The sequence below is a fragment of the Thalassophryne amazonica genome, chromosome 15, assembly GCF_902500255.1.
Source record: "Thalassophryne amazonica chromosome 15, fThaAma1.1, whole genome shotgun sequence".
NCBI classification, from domain to species: Eukaryota; Metazoa; Chordata; class Actinopteri; order Batrachoidiformes; family Batrachoididae; genus Thalassophryne; species Thalassophryne amazonica.
The window spans coordinates 3,846,530-3,865,014 of record NC_047117.1 but is presented as its reverse complement, the minus strand read 5'-3'; positions in this window follow the sequence as shown (position 1 = coordinate 3,865,014).

Here is an 18,485-nt window from a genome sequence, read left to right as displayed (position 1 = left end):
TCAAATAAATATTGGAAATTTAATTCAAGTCTGCTCAAAAATGAGGAATATTGTAAAATGATAATAGCACTTATAAATGACATTAAATGTAATGAACTTGTAACGGTGATCAAAAAATGGGAGTTTCTCAAGTTTAAAATACGTGAAGCTTCTATTATTTTTAGCAAAAAATTTAAAAAAAGATCTTGAAAAAAGGAAACAGACATAATAAACCAGTTAAACATTCACTGTAACAAACCCACTCTTGATGAAGATGACAAACAAATGATTTTAAAGTTACAGTCCTATCAACATGAAATCTACACTCATAAAGCCCAAGGGGCTTTCATTAGATCTCGTGGAAAGTGGATAGGAGGAGAGAAAAATTCATCTTCTTTTTGTGGGTTGGAAAAAGTAAACAAGAGAAAAATAACCTGAAATCATTGTTAATTAGTAATAAAGAAATTACAGATGATAATCTAATCACCAATGAAATCTACAAATTTTATAGTAGCCTTTATTGCTCTAAATTCTCAAAAACAGACTGTGAGGCTTTTCTAAAAGATATTCATCAATATATTCCAAAAATTGATGACATTTATAAAGAATCGTGTGATAGCCCACTTTCAATAGATGAACTTGATGCCGTGATTGGCCGTTTGTCCCCAAACAAAGCTCCTGGTTCAGACGGTCTTACAGGAAATTTCTATAAACATTTTTGGATCAATATTAAGGAATTACTTTATAATGTATTTTTAGAAATATTTGATACCTGTTCAGTCCCAATTACAATGAGACATGGTGTAATTATCTCTATTCCAAAACCAAACAAAGATCCTAGAATTATAGACAATTGTAGACCTATCACTCTAGAAAGGGTAGGTCTATACGTAACAATATAAGACTGGTCATGGACTTAATTTAATACCGTGACTTAATTCAGGATGGTTTTATTTTCTTTCTGGACTTTTTTAAATCCTTTGATTCAGTATAACACCCATTTATTCTTGCTGCACTTGAACTTTTTGGTTTTGGTCCTAAATTTAAATATCTAATTTGTGGTCTATATAAAAACAAAAATAGCTGTGTTCTCCTCTCTAAGGGTTCCACTCAAAGTTTTAATGTAAATGTTGGTATTCCTCAGGGGTGCCAAATTTTGCCGTATTTATTCATCTTAGTCATAGAATTGTTATCCATTCATATTAAAAATTGTAACAATATCCAAAGACTTAATATCCATGAACAGAAATTGTAATAAGCCAACTAGCTGACAATACAACCTTATTCTTAAAAGACGAAAAACAAATCCCAATTGCTATCCAGGAAATTGAAAAATTCTCCAAAGCTTCAGGTCTACATTTAAATCTTAAAAAAATGTGAAATTTTGTCTCTTCACAATACTTCACTAAAAGAAATATGTAATATACCTATTAAGTCAGAGATAAAATACCTAGGTGTTCAACTTAGTAAAGACAAAAACATATGCCAAACAGTTAATATAGAGCGCAAAATAAAAGAATGGAAAACACAACTGACCACATGGCTCCAAAGAGACATCGATTTTAGGTCAAATATATTTAACAAAAATGGAAAGCTTGTCTAGATGCATTTATCCTCTTTATTCAAATCCCATTTCTTCTAATTTAATAAAATCATACAAACACACCTGGCTTCTCCTACTTGTATGATATGTGGTGTGTCAATTTTAGATAAAAAAAAAAAATGTAACATCATTTTATTAGAAAATGTCATTCCCTGGACTGCAATGTAAAAATGATATTCTATCAAAATTTGATAAAAAGACTATTTCCAAACTTAGAACGATGTATTTGTCCTTTCCTATTTCTCCAAAAATTAAAGAAACACACTTCACATTTCCCCATACCTCAATACAGTAGGTCATGTATGGAAGGAGCAATGAGTGATATAAAATAGTTAATGAGTGTTGGGAAATTAAATCTTGTGCTTTATGCAGAATTGCAATGGCTTTTGACATTTTGGATTTAACAAAATTAATATGCATTTTCCAGCTCAGTTTATCATCAATAACACCACCAAGAAATTTTGTATCAGTTACAGTTTCAATTTCAATATCATTTAACAAATTTCTGCAGGAAATCCTGGACTTGTTTCCAAATATAATACACTTTGTCTTACCAAAGTGGAGCGATAATTTCAATGATTAATGTGATATTTTGCCACCACAATGATGACGTACCAAGGAGATTTTCCATGTAAATTTTTTCTGGCACACAGTGCAGCAGAAGGGTTTCTCTCCCGTGTGAATCTTTGCATGTAGTCTCAGGTTTTTCACTTGTTTAAATTCTTTATCACATAATGCGCAGATGAAGGGTTTCCCTTTTGGCTTATCTGAATGAATTCTCAGGTGCCTGTTCAGAGCACACTTGACTCCAAATCTTTTACTACACTTAGCACAGCTAAACGGTTTCTCTCCTGTATGATCGCTCATGTGATTCATTAACAGTGACAGGTGAGTGAATTTCTTACTGCAGACTGAGCAACTAAAAGGTTTTTCTCCTGTATGAATTCTTCTGTGTATTACCAAATTTCTCTCTGAGCTAAATTTACGACAACACTCAGTGCAACTAAAAGGTTTTTCTCCTGTATGAATTTTTGTGTGTATTACCAAAGTTTTCTTAGAGCTAAATTTACGACCACACTCAGTGCAACTAAAAGGTTTTTCTCCTGTGTGAGTCATGTGGATCTTCAGACTGTTCTTGCAGTCAAATCGTTGCCCACACTCAGGGCACATATATGTTCCACTCACGTGTCTGCTGAAATGATGTCTGGATGAAAATATTTTACCACACTTGGAGCAGCTAAATGGTTTCTCAACATTACCTAACCCTAACCCAACATTACATTTATCATGTGATCCGGGCTGACGTTCCCTGGTCTCCTTCCAAAAGTCACTGTCAGCACTGTCATTGTCTTCAGTCACATATTTGTAAGAGCCTAAAGTCTTGTCATCAATATCTGCTTGTAGATAACTAAAGTTGCTGGCAGGTTCTGGTCCTTCACAGTTGATTTCATTACTTCCTGTTTTCATGTTTTTCTGTGAGTTGCTTTCAGCTTGACTGTGGTGAATCTGTGAGGTCTGAGGTTTCTCTTCATGTTCACTCTTGACTGTGACATCAGTCTTCCCCACCTCTTGAACCTGATCTCCATCCTGAAGGATCCAGTGTTCCTCCTCTTCCTCTTTAATGTGCGGAGGGTTGCAGTGGCCCCGGTCCAGATTCCAGTCCTGTTGCTCAAAGGGAAGCTCTTCTTCTGCCTTATCTGCAGGACGCAATACAAACACAGTGTGAAAAACTAGTTTCATACGAACAAACACTGATCGCGTTAGTTTTCATATTTCAGGTCAGGACCCGTGTGTGTCTACGTAGACTTAAACTGGCCACACAATTCATGAAGATATGATGCGATTGTGCTGCATCAATGTACTGCAGGTGACCAGCAGAATGCGACGTGCACATTAGAGTGTGCACTTTTATCCGTGCAGTTCTCTGTTTGTGTGCCTTCATGTGAGCTCTGAATGTTTTGTGCTTAATCTGTGTTTTAACTGTTGACCCAGCCGAGGAAACTGGATTTTTGTGTCCACTTTAGAGCAATATATGTAATTCTCTCACTTTTATTTAGCTTCTTACAACCCTGAAGGGAGACATTTTATTTTTACTGATACTGGCTGATGAAAACGTGGTCAGTGCGCTTGGTTTCAGTGCAAAAGGTTCCCGGTTCAAACCCCACCCCTACCACATTTTTCCATATAATGTGGAGTTGCTTTGGGAAGGGCATCCAGTGTAAAACCTGTGCCAGTTCAACATCCAGACCTGCCTTGGATCTGCTGTGGTGACCCCCAAGTGAAAACAAGTGATTGACCTTTACTGGCTGCTAAAACCAAGTGGCTGAAGCTTACTCTGGAGCCTGCTGCAATGACACAGCCTACCTGACTGAGGCCTGGAGGTAATCACCCGCTGAACTGCTGGCTTGGTGCCTCAGCAATACTTGAAGCCACCTGCTTACTACAACCAAGCCTTTTGAGCATCTGTTACACATGATGTACTATCAGGTCAGTGAACATTCTTGATCTCATTTGCTAAGTATTATAAATTCTCAACCAGTCACTCCTGAAATGTTTAAGAAATTTCAACAGTTTACGTGATTTTCACATGGTTTCATTCAGTGTGTTCAGGTTTCTTCATCCTCTGTACCTCTTGGTTGTGAAAAGCTGCTTTGTGTTTTCTAACACGTGCTGATTTTGTTAACAAATACCCCCCCCCAAAAAGTCAAAAGATATATTTATTTAGTTTAATGATTATGCAGCCCAGTCAACACAGAGACTGAGATTTGTAACATGCCCGTCTTCAAGGACTGATCTGGTTTGCGTGTTATTTATCTGCGGTATATTTTTACAAAACGCGATTCATTATATATCTTGACCAAATCACTGTCTTGAAGCCCGGTTCAATGAAACACCTTTCTCTTTGTGGGTATAATGATTGGTCTGAAAGAGGAGGTGTGGTAACTATTTAAAATCTGTCATAATGAGAGCTTCTAACCTTCAACCTCGAAGTATTAAAAGAGTGTCATTTTACTCATGTTGGGTGCAACAGATCGCTTTCAGCTACTGATGACACATTTTCTCCAGTGTTGCAGTTCTGATCACACCTGTACAGTGAAGTCATTCAGACAGGTGACTGAAACTGGGTCTGGCTTAAACCCGTATCAGATGTAGTTCAATTTACCTGACTCGACTCACTGCTCACTTGTTGATTCCTAAATGAGCAATAAATGCCCCATTTTGCTATAAATGGTAAATGGCTTTTCCATCTGCATCAGACACTCAAATAATGTCTCACATTCACAGTAATGTCAGGGTGCAGCCATACAAGGTTCTCACTACACACTGGGAGCAACGAGGGGATTAAGGACCTTGCCCAAGGGCCCTTTTCTGGTCAGGCTGGGATTTGAACCAAGGATCCTCTGGTCTCAAGCCCAACTTTTTAACCACTAAACCATCAACTCCCCTATAAAACCTGATATGAAGCATTTTCTGACCACATTTTTTTTGTTGTTTTTTTACATATTTTTCTTTCATTGGGGAAAAACTGATCTTACTGGAAACTTTTCTTTTTTTAACTGAATATTTTTCTGGTGTCTTGTTTTTGCACTTTGTAGATGGTCCCAATGCTTCTGTTTCTCAGCCGCCTGCTCGTTCAGATCAATGTTATTTTTTTCCAGCTCAGATTATGACTCATATGAATAAAAATAAGGTTGTGGCTCATTGTCTACTTTCCTGAGGTTAGAAACTAGTATTTGTTTTTGTACAACATTTCTCTTAAGATTATTGAGTCGTTTATGGGGGGGAGGGGGGTCCTGTCCTCTGTGAGTTTGACAGGTGGACCGTCTCAGTCCAACTCCTCACCTGACACTGTCCCCAGAGTGGGACACACCAGTAGAAGCGAGAGCTGCTCGGATCACCCTCCCCCCCCCCAAAAAATATAAATAAATCTGCGTTGATCAGGTTTGCGATCAAGATTTCCTGCAGTATTTGATCCGAACACTGAAATCCATAAACTGAAAAATACATTATTCATGTTTTGAGGTCCGTGTTCACTTTTGGGGAGGTGATGGTCTAGTGGTTAAGGTGTTGGGCTTGAGACCAGAAGATTCTGGGTTCAAATCCCTGCCTGACTGGAAAATCACCAAGGGCCCTTAATCCCCTATTGCTCCCGGTGTGTAGTGAGCGCCTTGTATGGCAGCACCCTGACATTGGGGTGAATGTGAGGCATTATTGTGAAGCGCTTTGAGCGTCTGATGCAGATGGAAAAGCGCTATATAAATGCAGTCCATTCCATTTACCATTTAATAACGTGCGTCACGTTGGTCAGTGTGTGCACGATGGACAAAAATGCTGAGTTCCAAAATCTACGTTAAAAATCTATTTTCGGGGATCTCTGGATGTTTTGGATCAATTAGTGTCCCACATGATATTCAAAAGGTTTTTGTCTCTTCAACACTGGCTGCCACTTCCACAATCAGAAACTGAAATAGAAATGAGAAACTGATTTTTTTTTTTTTTTTTATGAGAAATTTAATATTATGTTCGTCCCACAGTGGCAATGACGTAACGCGTGGGAGACACGCCCTGTTTGTGTGGCTGCTAGCTTAGCAACACACACACAAAAACCCGACCCACACAAACCTGTTCTCTGCTGCGTCTCTTCCGTTTTTACAAGTACATCAGACAGTTTGTGGTCCATCTCGTCTGTTCCCAGAAGTCTTTTAATGCTTTGATTCGGATTTATTTAGACACGCTCAGTTAGCAAGCTAAGCTAACTTCCGTAGGCTGACGTGTTAAAGGCAGTTGAACGGCTCAAAGTCCGTTCAGAGCACTGAACTATACGAGTTTCATCCGCACACACAGAGGTTCTGATGGTTCGCTCCTGTTGGACGTTGAAGGAACAGGAGAGCTAAACACAGCTAACAAAGCAGAAAAACACACAGCGCCACCTTGTTAACAAAGTAAATGTGGACCTTCAAAATAAAAGTGACTGGTATATTGAACTTTATCCGGTTAAGTGTGACGTAACGCATCATGTGAATTTCAACTTCCGGCTCTAAACAAAAAAGGCGCGCTGTCATTAACATTGAGAACTGCACTGAGACGATCTGATCAGGCTGCATTTAAACCGCTTCACACGGACAACAGCATTAACATGGCAACATAAAACCCTTTGCATATTGTGCTTAAAACTCTCCTGGATATATTAACTGGGTTTTTAGACGTTGTTACTGCGTTTGTTTTATGTAAAAATGTCAGATGCTGAGGTTGTTTCTCCGTTATTTTCAATGGGCCTCATGTATCACTGTTGCGTACGGCGATATTTGAGCGTATATGGGGTGTACGCCAAAACGGCTGCGCTACTTGGCATTTATCAATGTGGTCGTTGGCGTACGCTGCGCTGAAAATATACACCAGGTCGAGAGGTGGCGTAAATTATACACCAAAATGAACCAGCGCTGGAATCCACATAGAAATGAAGATGATCAACATGATAAACAGTGCCATTATACAAATCAATGCATATGTTAAATAAATAACACTTTCTTGATTATACTACATAATAATGAATACAAATCCCGCTTTTGCGGGATTGTTGGTCTCGAGCACGATCCGTGGTCACAGCGCTGACCACAAAGAAAGCGCTGCTCGCCTTTTTCTCCAGAGCCTGGAACCAGAGCAGCACTGAGCTTAACTTTATGTGGTGTGATCGTTTTAGACAGTGAAATTGATAATAAGAACTGTAGTGTTGTCATTCCCTTCGCCCGTGCTGCAATCAGGTTTTGTCTTCTCCATTCGTTTGTTACAATAAAATAAATAAAGAAATACATTTTAAAAATAAAGAAATCTGAAAAATTAGGCGTGTCTCATTAATTGAGTGAGCAAATATAAACATGTCAAGAATTATTGACATGTGAAAAGAGAATACAGTGGTCCCTCACTATAACGCCGTTCACCTTTCGCGGCCTCGCAGTTTCGCAGATTTCTTTAGTCCAATTTTGCATGCTTTTTTTTTTTTTTTTTTTACAGTGCATTGTGTTCTGCGTGTCTGTTTATAAGAATATTCTCGCCCAGAAGAAAAAAGTGCCAACAACTACTCATAACTGTGTTCTTCACTCGGAAAAAGACACCTGCAGCGAGGTTTGACTCAGTGGAAAAAGGCGCAGCGTCAGGACGCAGAGGCGCGATCTGTGACATACTGCTCAGTCACTATTAATAATTTCTTATGTGTCCGACCGCGTTCGTTGATCGTTAAAATTAATTCGTTAGTTCTAAAAGCCATCATAATTATTTATAGGAAAACGTTCTATTTTTATTTCTCAAACAAATATTTGGGCCTGAAAACAGTTTGGTTTTATTTTTCTACTAAGGTTTGAACTTTGAGAGTGTTTACACACGAGAGAAGAGTGAGAAAATGTTCATGCCTGATTGAGAAAAGTGTATAAAGTGGTTTTACAGCCTTAAAACGTCTATAATAATTGTAAAAAATAACGCTGACTACGTCGCGGATTTCGCGTAATATTTAGGACGTTGTTTTCACCCGCCGCATTTGTCACGTGGGGCGTACGCCGGAAACGGGCAGGTGCGCACTGATACATGTCACGGCAACTTTGGTGTACTTCAAATTTACACCGTAAATTTACGCCACAAGTGCGCAACTTTGATACATGAGGCCCAATGTAAACACAAACTAAACTTAAACTGTAAATCCTTAAAACGATCAAACAGACGTAACTTTAATTATAAACTTGGAGGTCTCTGGACCCGGAAACAGATTTATCACGTGATGCGTTACGTCAGCACTTAACAACCGGATAATTTGTAATTAATAAAAATAATAGTAATAATAATAATAATTTGTATTGAACTCTTCGACACATAGAAAGCGTCTTAATGGAAAAAATGCATAATTTTCAGAATTTTTCCTGAAATCCGTATTTTTTTAAGTACAATCTGGAGGCAGTATTCCTGTATTTTGTTCAAGTGTCTGATTGGCTGCCAAAATAAGGCTTAAAATGGTTCTAATTTTGCTAAAAATCCAGGAGCTCCTACAGCGCCCCCCCGAGACCCCCGGCCCACTTTCAAGAGGTCAATCAATCAATCAATCAATCAATCAATTTTATTTATATAGCGCCAAATCACAACAAACAGTTGCCCCAAGGTGCTTTATATTGTAAGGCAAGGCCATACAATAATTATGTAAAACCCCAACGGTCAAAACGACCCCCTGTGAGCAAGCACTTGGTGACAGTGGGAAGGAAAAACTCCCTTTTAAGAGGAAGAAACCTCCAGCAGAACCAGGCTCAGGGAGGGGCAGTCTTCTGCTGGGACTGGTTGGGGCTGAGGAAGAGAACCAGGAAAAAGACATGCTGTGGAGGGGAGCAGAGATCAATCACTAATGATTAAATGCAGAGTGGTGCATACAGAGCAAAAAGAGAAAGAAACAGTGCATCATGGGAACCCCCCAGCAGTCTAAGTCTATAGCAGCATAACTAAGGGATGGTTCAGGGTCACCTGATCCAGCCCTAACTATAAGCTTTAGCAAAAAGGAAAGTTTTAAGTCTAATCTTAAAAGTAGAGAGGGTGTCTGTCTCCCTGATCTGAATTGGGAGCTTGTTCCACAGGAGAGGAGCCTGAAAGCTGAAGGCTCTGCCTCCCATTCTACTCTTACAAGCCCTAGGAACTACAAGTAAGCCTGCAGTCTGAGAGCGAAGCACTCTATTGGGGTGATATGGTACTATGAGGTCCCTAAGATAAGATGGGTGTTGTATGGCTGGGGTGCCTGGCTGCCTTTTTGTTTCTGTCTTTTGTTTTTCCTTCCAGGTGGCTTGCATTTGGGACTGAGTGGCTGTGTTGCTGAGGTTATCAGGACCTCACCCTGATCACCTGCGGCTCGTCAGGACTCACAGCTGAGGTGCATCTATATGGATTGGAACATGGTGGCATTTAAGACTGGAGTATACAGTGTGTATTTGCCAGAGACTCGACCTTGTGACCAGACGGGTGAGATCGTCATCTCGGGAGCCATCTCATCATCAGTGGATGCAGAGAACGTCCAGGGTTTGATGCACGGTCTGTGAAAGAGGAGGGGGTGAGGTCTCACGCTCGTCAGCACACTTCCTGAGGTACGTTAGATTTTGTGACTAACAGTTATACAGTCAGTAAATGTGGTGTCCCTCACACCTTATTGTATTGAGCTGTTTGTTAGTCATGTATCGGCTTCCACTGCAGTGGAGTTTTGTGAACTGGATGTTCCATGCCTGCAGGTTGGGAAGCTGATTAGTAATCAAGCCAGGAAGTGTTTGCTGTTTGTACACCTTTAAGTGTTCTCTCTGTGTGTAGAGTGTGGACTCACATAATGGTTCCTTCTTTCACAGACTCGGTTTGTTGCGGCCACCTGGGGGGTGTCGGCGGGGTCCTTGGGTCCGAACAGCTTCTGGCTCCGGACCGTTAGCGCTGCTGGGAGCGCACCACGCCAGACCGCACTTTCTTTTGTATATTTTGTATCACTGTTATGTATTAAATTCAGTTAGCCTTTGTACCGTGCTCTGCTTATTTCATACTGGGTCCTTCAAACGCTGGTCGGTTCTCCGAGCTGCGTCCGACACATAACAGTAGTCTCTGGCCAAACATCACGGACCCAGCGGTAGCAGAGACGGTAACGCGCCGGGAAGGCGGCAGCAGACGTTCAGAAGTTATCCGGATCAGTTGCGGGTGCTCTCCGCCCGGATGGTGCGTGTTTGAGAACCCATTACTGAATACTGATTCGTGCTCTCTTGCAGCCGTGTTCCTGTGTGTGCCTTATCCGTGGGTCGTGGTGGAGTGTGACTGGCGACGGCTTCGCGTTGCACTTCGACCGGATAAGAGGTTTGAACGGGAGCTGCAGGAGTGAGTCTGTAATGGGTGAACGCGCACGGCGGAGCTCTGTGGCACGGGTCGCGGTGCTTCCTGTGTTACAGTCGTAGCCCCGTTTCCCCGGGTAATGATAGCTACTGCGTCTGTTGTGTCAGCTCCGGTGTTATTTAGTTGAATCACATTTTTGGTTGTGTGCTGCTCACAGAAAGGCAGCATGAGTTTGTTTTCTCAGTTACCAAAGGGGTTTTTTCATTTTTAGCACTTTGGCTCCCTCTTTGGTGACTGAGTCACATTACCGTCAAGCTCTTAAGTTGGAACAGGTGTGTTCCATTTGTTGGAGCTTGACGGTATAAATCACTTATTTGTTTTGTGTTAGTTCATTTTGTGTGGGTGTTTTTTGAGTTGGTTTTTGTGTGGGATTTTATTTTTTGTTTTTCACTATTTAGTGTCTGGGGTCGTGACCCTGCAGTTCTGCCAAAAAAAAAAAAAAAAAAAAAAAAGGACCCGAGCAACCTTATGTCAGTCTGTTAGTCTTTCTTTTTATTTTATTTTTTTCAGTTTCACCTCCCAGGGTTTGATGGGACGGTCCCCTGGGGGGTCATGGGGGGGGGGGGGGTATTTGGGTTGTTGTTTTTTCTTTCTTTTTTTTGTTTTGTTTTTTGTTATGCCCTCTCTTCTCCTCTGACTCCAGCCGTGTGAGCCGTAGTGTCGGCGTTGCTGGAGTGGTGCAGTTAGGTTGTGCTGGGCGTTTCCCAGGTAACCTCTGCACCCGGGAGGGGAGGGGGGGGTTTGGGGTATTTTCTTTTTGTTCCCTCTCTTCTCCTCTGGCTCCAGCCGTGTGAGCCGTAGTGTCGGCGTTGCTGGAGTGGTGCAGTGTGGTTATGCTGGGCGTTTCCCAGGTAACCTCTGCACCTGGGGGGGGGGGGGGGGTGTTTTCCCCCCAGTTTCCGCCCTCAGGGTTTGACTGTGGTGTCCTCTGGGGGGGAAAGGGCTGTGGGTCCATCTAGCCATAGACGGCCGGGGCTGGGTCCGTTGGTCGTGAGGGGAGGCGTCTCCTGGGGTTGACGAGTGGTCCTCTGGGAGGCGCTGGGAGTCCCCGTGGGTGACGTTGGATCCCAGAGGGACCTCGGCTGTGGTTATTACTCCTGGAGCTGGCGAGAAGTCCTCTGGGGGGTGTTGGTCCCTACATGTCGTTTGGGGGGGGGGGGTGTTTTAGCGCTTTTATTTGTAAGCTTAAGTTTGGGGTTTTTCTTTTCTCCTCATCCCGGGGTTTGATAGGACGGTCCCCTGGGGAGGGGGGGGGGGGTGGTTTGGTTGTTTGTGTTTGTCTTTTTTGTTTTATGACTAATGACCGCACATGGTTGGATAAAGGCTGACCGCACAAGTTTAAGAACTCCTGGCCACACCTGTGCTAAGTGACTGACTGAAACAAAGGCAAGGATGCAGCCAGAGGAGAGGACATCAACCATTCTGTTGGAAGACGAATGCAGATGCGGTTTCCAGCCATGGTCCCTGGAGGGGGGTGTTTCTCCTGGGTCAGGTTTGTGTGGTCGCCGGGAGGCTTCCCGTGAGGGTGGGGTACTGTTGTATGGCTGGGGGCCTGGCTGCCTTTTTGTTTCAGTCTTTTGTTTTTCCTTCCAGGTGGCTTGCATTTGGGACTGAGTGGCTGTGTTGCTGAGGTTATCAGGACCTCACCCTGATCACCTGCGGCTCGTCAGGACTCACAGCTGAGGTGCATCTATATGGATTGGAACATGGTGGCATTTAAGACTGGAGTATACAGTGTGTATTTGCCAGAGACTCGACCTTGTGACCAGACGGGTGAGATCGTCGTCTCGGGAGCCATCTCATCATCAGTGGATGCAGAGAACGTCCAGGGTTTGATGCACGGTCTGTGAAAGAGGAGGGGGTGAGGTCTCACGCTCGTCAGCACACTTCCTGAGGTACGTTAGATTTTGTGACTAACATTTATACAGTCAGTAAATGTGGTGTCCCTCACACCTTTTTATATTGAGCTGTATGTTAGTCATGTATCGGCTTCCACTGCAGTGGAGTTTTGTGAACTGGATGTTCCATGCCTGCAGGTTGGGAAGCTGATTAGTAATCAAGCCAGGAAGTGTTTGCTGTTTGTACACCTTTAAGTGTTCTCTCTGTGTGTAGAGTGTGGACTCACATAATGGTTCCTTCTTTCACAGACTCGGTTTGTTGCGGCCACCTGGGGGGTGTCGGCGGGGTCCTTGGGTCCGAACAGCTTCTGGCTCCGGACCGTTAGCGCTGCTGGGAGCGCACCATGCCAGACCGCACTTTCTTTTGTTATTTTTTGTATCACTGTTATGTATTAAATTCAGTTAGCCTTTGTACCGTGCTCTGCTTATTTCATACTGGGTCCTTCAAACGCTGGTCGGTTCTCCGAGCTGCGTCCGACACATAACAGTAGTCTCTGGCCAAACATCACGGACCCAGCGGTAGCAGAGACGGTAACGCGCCGGGAAGGCGGCAGCAGACGTTCAGAAGTTATCCGGATCAGTTGCGGGTGCTCTCCGCCCGGATGGTGCGTGTTTGAGAACCCATTACTGAATACTGATTCGTGCTCTCTTGCAGCCGTGTTCCTGTGTGTGCCTTATCCGTGGGTCGTGGTGGAGTGTGACTGGCGACGGCTTCGCGTTGCACTTCGACCGGATAAGAGGTTTGAACGGGAGCTGCAGGAGTGAGTCTGTAATGGGTGAACGCGCACGGCGGAGCTCTGTGGCACGGGTCGCGGTGCTTCCTGTGTTACAGTCGTAGCCCCGTTTCCCCGGGTAATGATAGCTACTGCGTCTGTTGTGTCAGCTCCGGTGTTATTTAGTTGAATCACATTTTTGGTTGTGTGCTGCTCACAGAAAGGCAGCATGAGTTTGTTTTCTCAGTTACCAAAGGGGTTTTTTCATTTTTAGCACTTTGGCTCCCTCTTTTGGTGACTGAGTCACATTACCGTCAAGCTCTTAAGTTGGAACAGGTGTGTTCCATTTGTTGGAGCTTGACGGTATAAATCACTTATTTGTTTTGTGTTAGTTCATTTTGTGTGGGTGTTTTTTGAGTTGGTTTTTGTGTGGGATTTTATTTTTTGTTTTTCACTATTTAGTGTCTGGGGTCGTGACCCTGCAGTTCTGCCAAAAAAAAAAAAAAAAAAAAAAAGGACCCGAGCAACCTTATGTCAGTCTGTTAGTCTTTCTTTTTATTTTATTTTTTTCAGTTTCACCTCCCAGGGTTTGATGGGACGGTCCCCTGGGGGGTCATGGGGGGGGGGGTATTTGGGTTGTTGTTTTTTCTTTCTTTTTTTTTGTTTTGTTTTTTGTTATGCCCTCTCTTCTCCTCTGACTCCAGCCGTGTGAGCCGTAGTGTCGGCGTTGCTGGAGTGGTGCAGTTAGGTTGTGCTGGGCGTTTCCCAGGTAACCTCTGCACCCGGGAGGGGAGGGGGGGGTTTGGGGTATTTTCTTTTTGTTCCCTCTCTTCTCCTCTGGCTCCAGCCGTGTGAGCCGTAGTGTCGGCGTTGCTGGAGTGGTGCAGTGTGGTTATGCTGGGCGTTTCCCAGGTAACCTCTGCACCTGGGGGGGGGGGGGGGGGGGTGTTTTCCCCCCAGTTTCCGCCCTCAGGGTTTGACTGTGGTGTCCTCTGGGGGGGAAAGGGCTGTGGGTCCATCTAGCCATAGACGGCCGGGGCTGGGTCCGTTGGTCGTGAGGGGAGGCGTCTCCTGGGGTTGACGAGTGGTCCTCTGGGAGGCGCTGGGAGTCCCCGTGGGTGACGTTGGATCCCAGAGGGACCTCGGCTGTGGTTATTACTCCTGGAGCTGGCGAGAAGTCCTCTGGGGGGTGTTGGTCCCTACATGTCGTTTGGGGGGGGGGGGGGGGGGGGGGTGTTTTAGCGCTTTTATTTGTAAGCTTAAGTTTGGGGTTTTTCTTTTCTCCTCATCCCGGGGTTTGATAGGACGGTCCCCTGGGGAGGGGGGGGGGGGTGGTTTGGTTGTTTGTGTTTGTCTTTTTTGTTTTATGACTAATGACCGCACATGGTTGGATAAAGGCTGACCGCACAAGTTTAAGAACTCCTGGCCACACCTGTGCTAAGTGACTGACTGAAACAAAGGCAAGGATGCAGCCAGAGGAGAGGACATCAACCATTCTGTTGGAAGACGAATGCAGATGCGGTTTCCAGCCATGGTCCCTGGAGGGGGGTGTTTCTCCTGGGTCAGGTTTGTGTGGTCGCCGGGAGGCTTCCCGTGAGGGTGGGGTACTGTTGTATGGCTGGGGGCCTGGCTGCCTTTTTGTTTCAGTCTTTTGTTTTTCCTTCCAGGTGGCTTGCATTTGGGACTGAGTGGCTGTGTTGCTGAGGTTATCAGGACCTCACCCTGATCACCTGCGGCTCGTCAGGACTCACAGCTGAGGTGCATCTATATGGATTGGAACATGGTGGCATTTAAGACTGGAGTATACAGTGTGTATTTGCCAGAGACTCGACCTTGTGACCAGACGGGTGAGATCGTCGTCTCGGGAGCCATCTCATCATCAGTGGATGCAGAGAACGTCCAGGGTTTGATGCACGGTCTGTGAAAGAGGAGGGGGTGAGGTCTCACGCTCGTCAGCACACTTCCTGAGGTACGTTAGATTTTGTGACTAACATTTATACAGTCAGTAAATGTGGTGTCCCTCACACCTTTTTATATTGAGCTGTATGTTAGTCATGTATCGGCTTCCACTGCAGTGGAGTTTTGTGAACTGGATGTTCCATGCCTGCAGGTTGGGAAGCTGATTAGTAATCAAGCCAGGAAGTGTTTGCTGTTTGTACACCTTTAAGTGTTCTCTCTGTGTGTAGAGTGTGGACTCACATAATGGTTCCTTCTTTCACAGACTCGGTTTGTTGCGGCCACCTGGGGGGTGTCGGCGGGGTCCTTGGGTCCGAACAGCTTCTGGCTCCGGACCGTTAGCGCTGCTGGGAGCGCACCACGCCAGACCGCACTTTCTTTTGTTATTTTTTGTATCACTGTTATGTATTAAATTCAGTTAGCCTTTGTACCGTGCTCTGCTTATTTCATACTGGGTCCTTCAAACGCTGGTCGGTTCTCCGAGCTGCGTCCGACACATAACAATGGGACCTGATTATTCAAAACCTTATAAGTAAGAAGAAGAATTTTAAATTCTATTCTAGAATTAACAGGAAGCCAATGAAGAGAGGCCAATATGGGTGAGATATGCTCTCTTCTTCTAGTCCCTGTTAGTACTCTAGCTGCAGCATTTTGAATTAACTGAAGGCTTTTCAGGGAACTTTTAGGACAACCTGATAATAATGAATTACAATAGTTCAGCCTAGAAGAAATAAATGCATGAATTAGTTTTTCAGCATCACTCTGAGACAAGACCTTTCTAATTTTAGAGATATTGCGCAAATGTAAAAAAGCAATCCTACATATTTGCTTAATATGCGCATTGAATGACATATCCTGATCAAAAATGACTCCAAGATTTCTCACAGTATTACTAGAGGTCAGGGTAATGCCATCCAGAGTAAGGATCTGGTTAGACACCATGTTTCTAAGATTTGTGGGGCCAAGTACAATAACTTCAGTTTTATCTGAGTTTAAAAGCAGGAAATTAGAGGTCATCCATGTCTTTATGTCTGTAAGACAATCCTGCAGTTTAGCTAATTGGTGTGTGTCCTCTGGCTTCATGGATAGATAAAGCTGGGTATCATCTGCGTAACAATGACAATTTAAGCAATGCCGTCTAATAATACTGCCTAAGGGAAGCATGTATAAAGTGAATAAAATTGGTCCTAGCACAGAACCTTGTGGAACTCCATAATTAACCTTAGTCTGTGAAGAAGATTCCCCATTTACATGAACAAATTGTAATCTATTAGATAAATATGATTCAAACCACCGCAGCGCCGTGCCTTTAATACCTATGGCATGCTCTAGTCTCTGTAATAAAATTTTATGGTCAACAGTATCAAAAGCAGCACTGAGGTCTAACAGAACAAGCACAGAGATGAGTCCACTGTCCAAGGCCATAAGAAGATCATTTGTAACCTTCACTAATGCTGTTTCTGTACTATGATGAATTCTAAAACCTGACTGAAACTCTTCAAATAGACCATTCCTCTGCAGATGATCAGTTAGCTGTTTTACAACTACCCTTTCAAGAATTTTTGAGAGAAAAGGAAGGTTGGAGATTGGCCTATAATTAGCTAAGATAGCTGGGTCAAGTGATGGCTTTTGAAGTAATGGTTTAATTACTGCCACCTTAAAAGCCTGTGGTACATAGCCAACTAACAAAGATAGATTGATCATATTTAAGATCGAAGCATTAAATAATGGTAGGGCTTCCTTGAGCAGCCTGGTAGGAATGGGGTCTAATAGACATGTTGATGGTTTGGATGAAGTAACTAATAAAATAACTCAGAACAATCTGAGAGAAAGTCTCATTCACATCCTGAATACTGTAGCAGGGTTTATTATCAGTTCACTGAGAATCAGGATTGATTTATCCTCTTCATTTTGCTGTTTAGCTTTCCCTTGAAATGAAAAGCAGTTTGGCTTTTTTAAGTGATAAAGAATTTACATTTTACATGAGAAGCAGAACAATTCAGAACCCATAAATCAGACACACTGACAAAAAAAAACAACAAAAAAACAAGGAGTTATGGTGACTGTAATGTGAATCCTCATGTGGTTAATTTGTTCTGACCTCTGAGTGAATCTGTTGCCACACACTGAGCAACCAAGTGCTTTCTCTCCTGTATGACATCTCATATAATTATTTAAGTCGGACCTTTGAATTGGACTGTTTACCACAGATTGGACAACTAAATGGTTTGTCTCTCTTTTTCATTTCTCTTGGATTTATTTTTTAGAATGCAATGGGCCCCAGACCTGGGGTCTATAGTTGCATCCTAAACATTACTGGCATTGTATCTGAGGAATCTCATCAAGATGGTGACGTTCCCTTAATTGTGGATATCTGCACCTCGTGGGCACTTGGGTGACCAGGAATTGCCTCAAGGCATTTCTTCAGGTTCTTTTTCATAAGCCCTGTTGCCCCAACACAAGTGGTATGATATCCATTTCTTTCAATGACCATGTTGTTTGTAGGTAATTTTTAAGGTCTTGGTATTTTGTGATTTTCTCCCTTTCAGCGCTATTTAGACCATAATCATTGGGGACTGTTACATTAATGACTTTGACTGTTTTCTTTTGCTTGTTCCAGATGACAATATCAAGTTTTATTGCACTTCCTTCGATACGTCTTCCTGCTGGGATCTTTGTTGTAGAAGATCGTTACTTTTCCGTGGGATGAGACCGGCGCTGGCTCATGTTCCCAGGTGATTCCCTCTCTTTCCAACTTCAGTTCCTTACATACTTTCCAGTGTAGATATTTACAAATATTATTGTGTCGAGGTGTTTAATGTCCATCTGACATGAGGGTCTGGTGTGCTGATATTACATGGTTTACATTCTCAACAGCTGTATGGCAGAATCGGCATCAGTCATGTTGTAAAATTTCTGCCATTGTTGTAACCTTTATTTCACCAGGTTTGTCCCATTGAGATCAAAAGATCTCTTTTTCAAGGGAGACCTGACCAAAAATGGCAGCAATACACAGTTTCAACAAACAATCACACAGACTCAGTACAATACAAATGTATAATAAAAATCAGCTAAAACAATGACTGTTGGGAAGGTGTCGTGACACGGACCCACAACAGGGGGCGTTCATGAACGGACAACGGAATAGCCAAAAAGTAACAATTTAATGTTGTGAAGCGCACAACGAAGTACAGACAATACAAATATTGCGGAATGTCAATTATACACCAGGTGACGTGTGGGCAGGCTCGAAGACGTCTGGTGCGAGAAGAGCCGGATCCCACACAGCTTCCACCACCAACGGATCTGAAGAACACCGGAGCCGCCAAGCCCTGCGCCCCAGGTGGCCACTGTCTTCAGCAGTCAGACCTGGTACTGCTGGCAGAGAACAGAAACAGTTTTTGATGAGTGTGAGTTCGCACACTCAGTAATCCCACAGGCTGTGTTCAA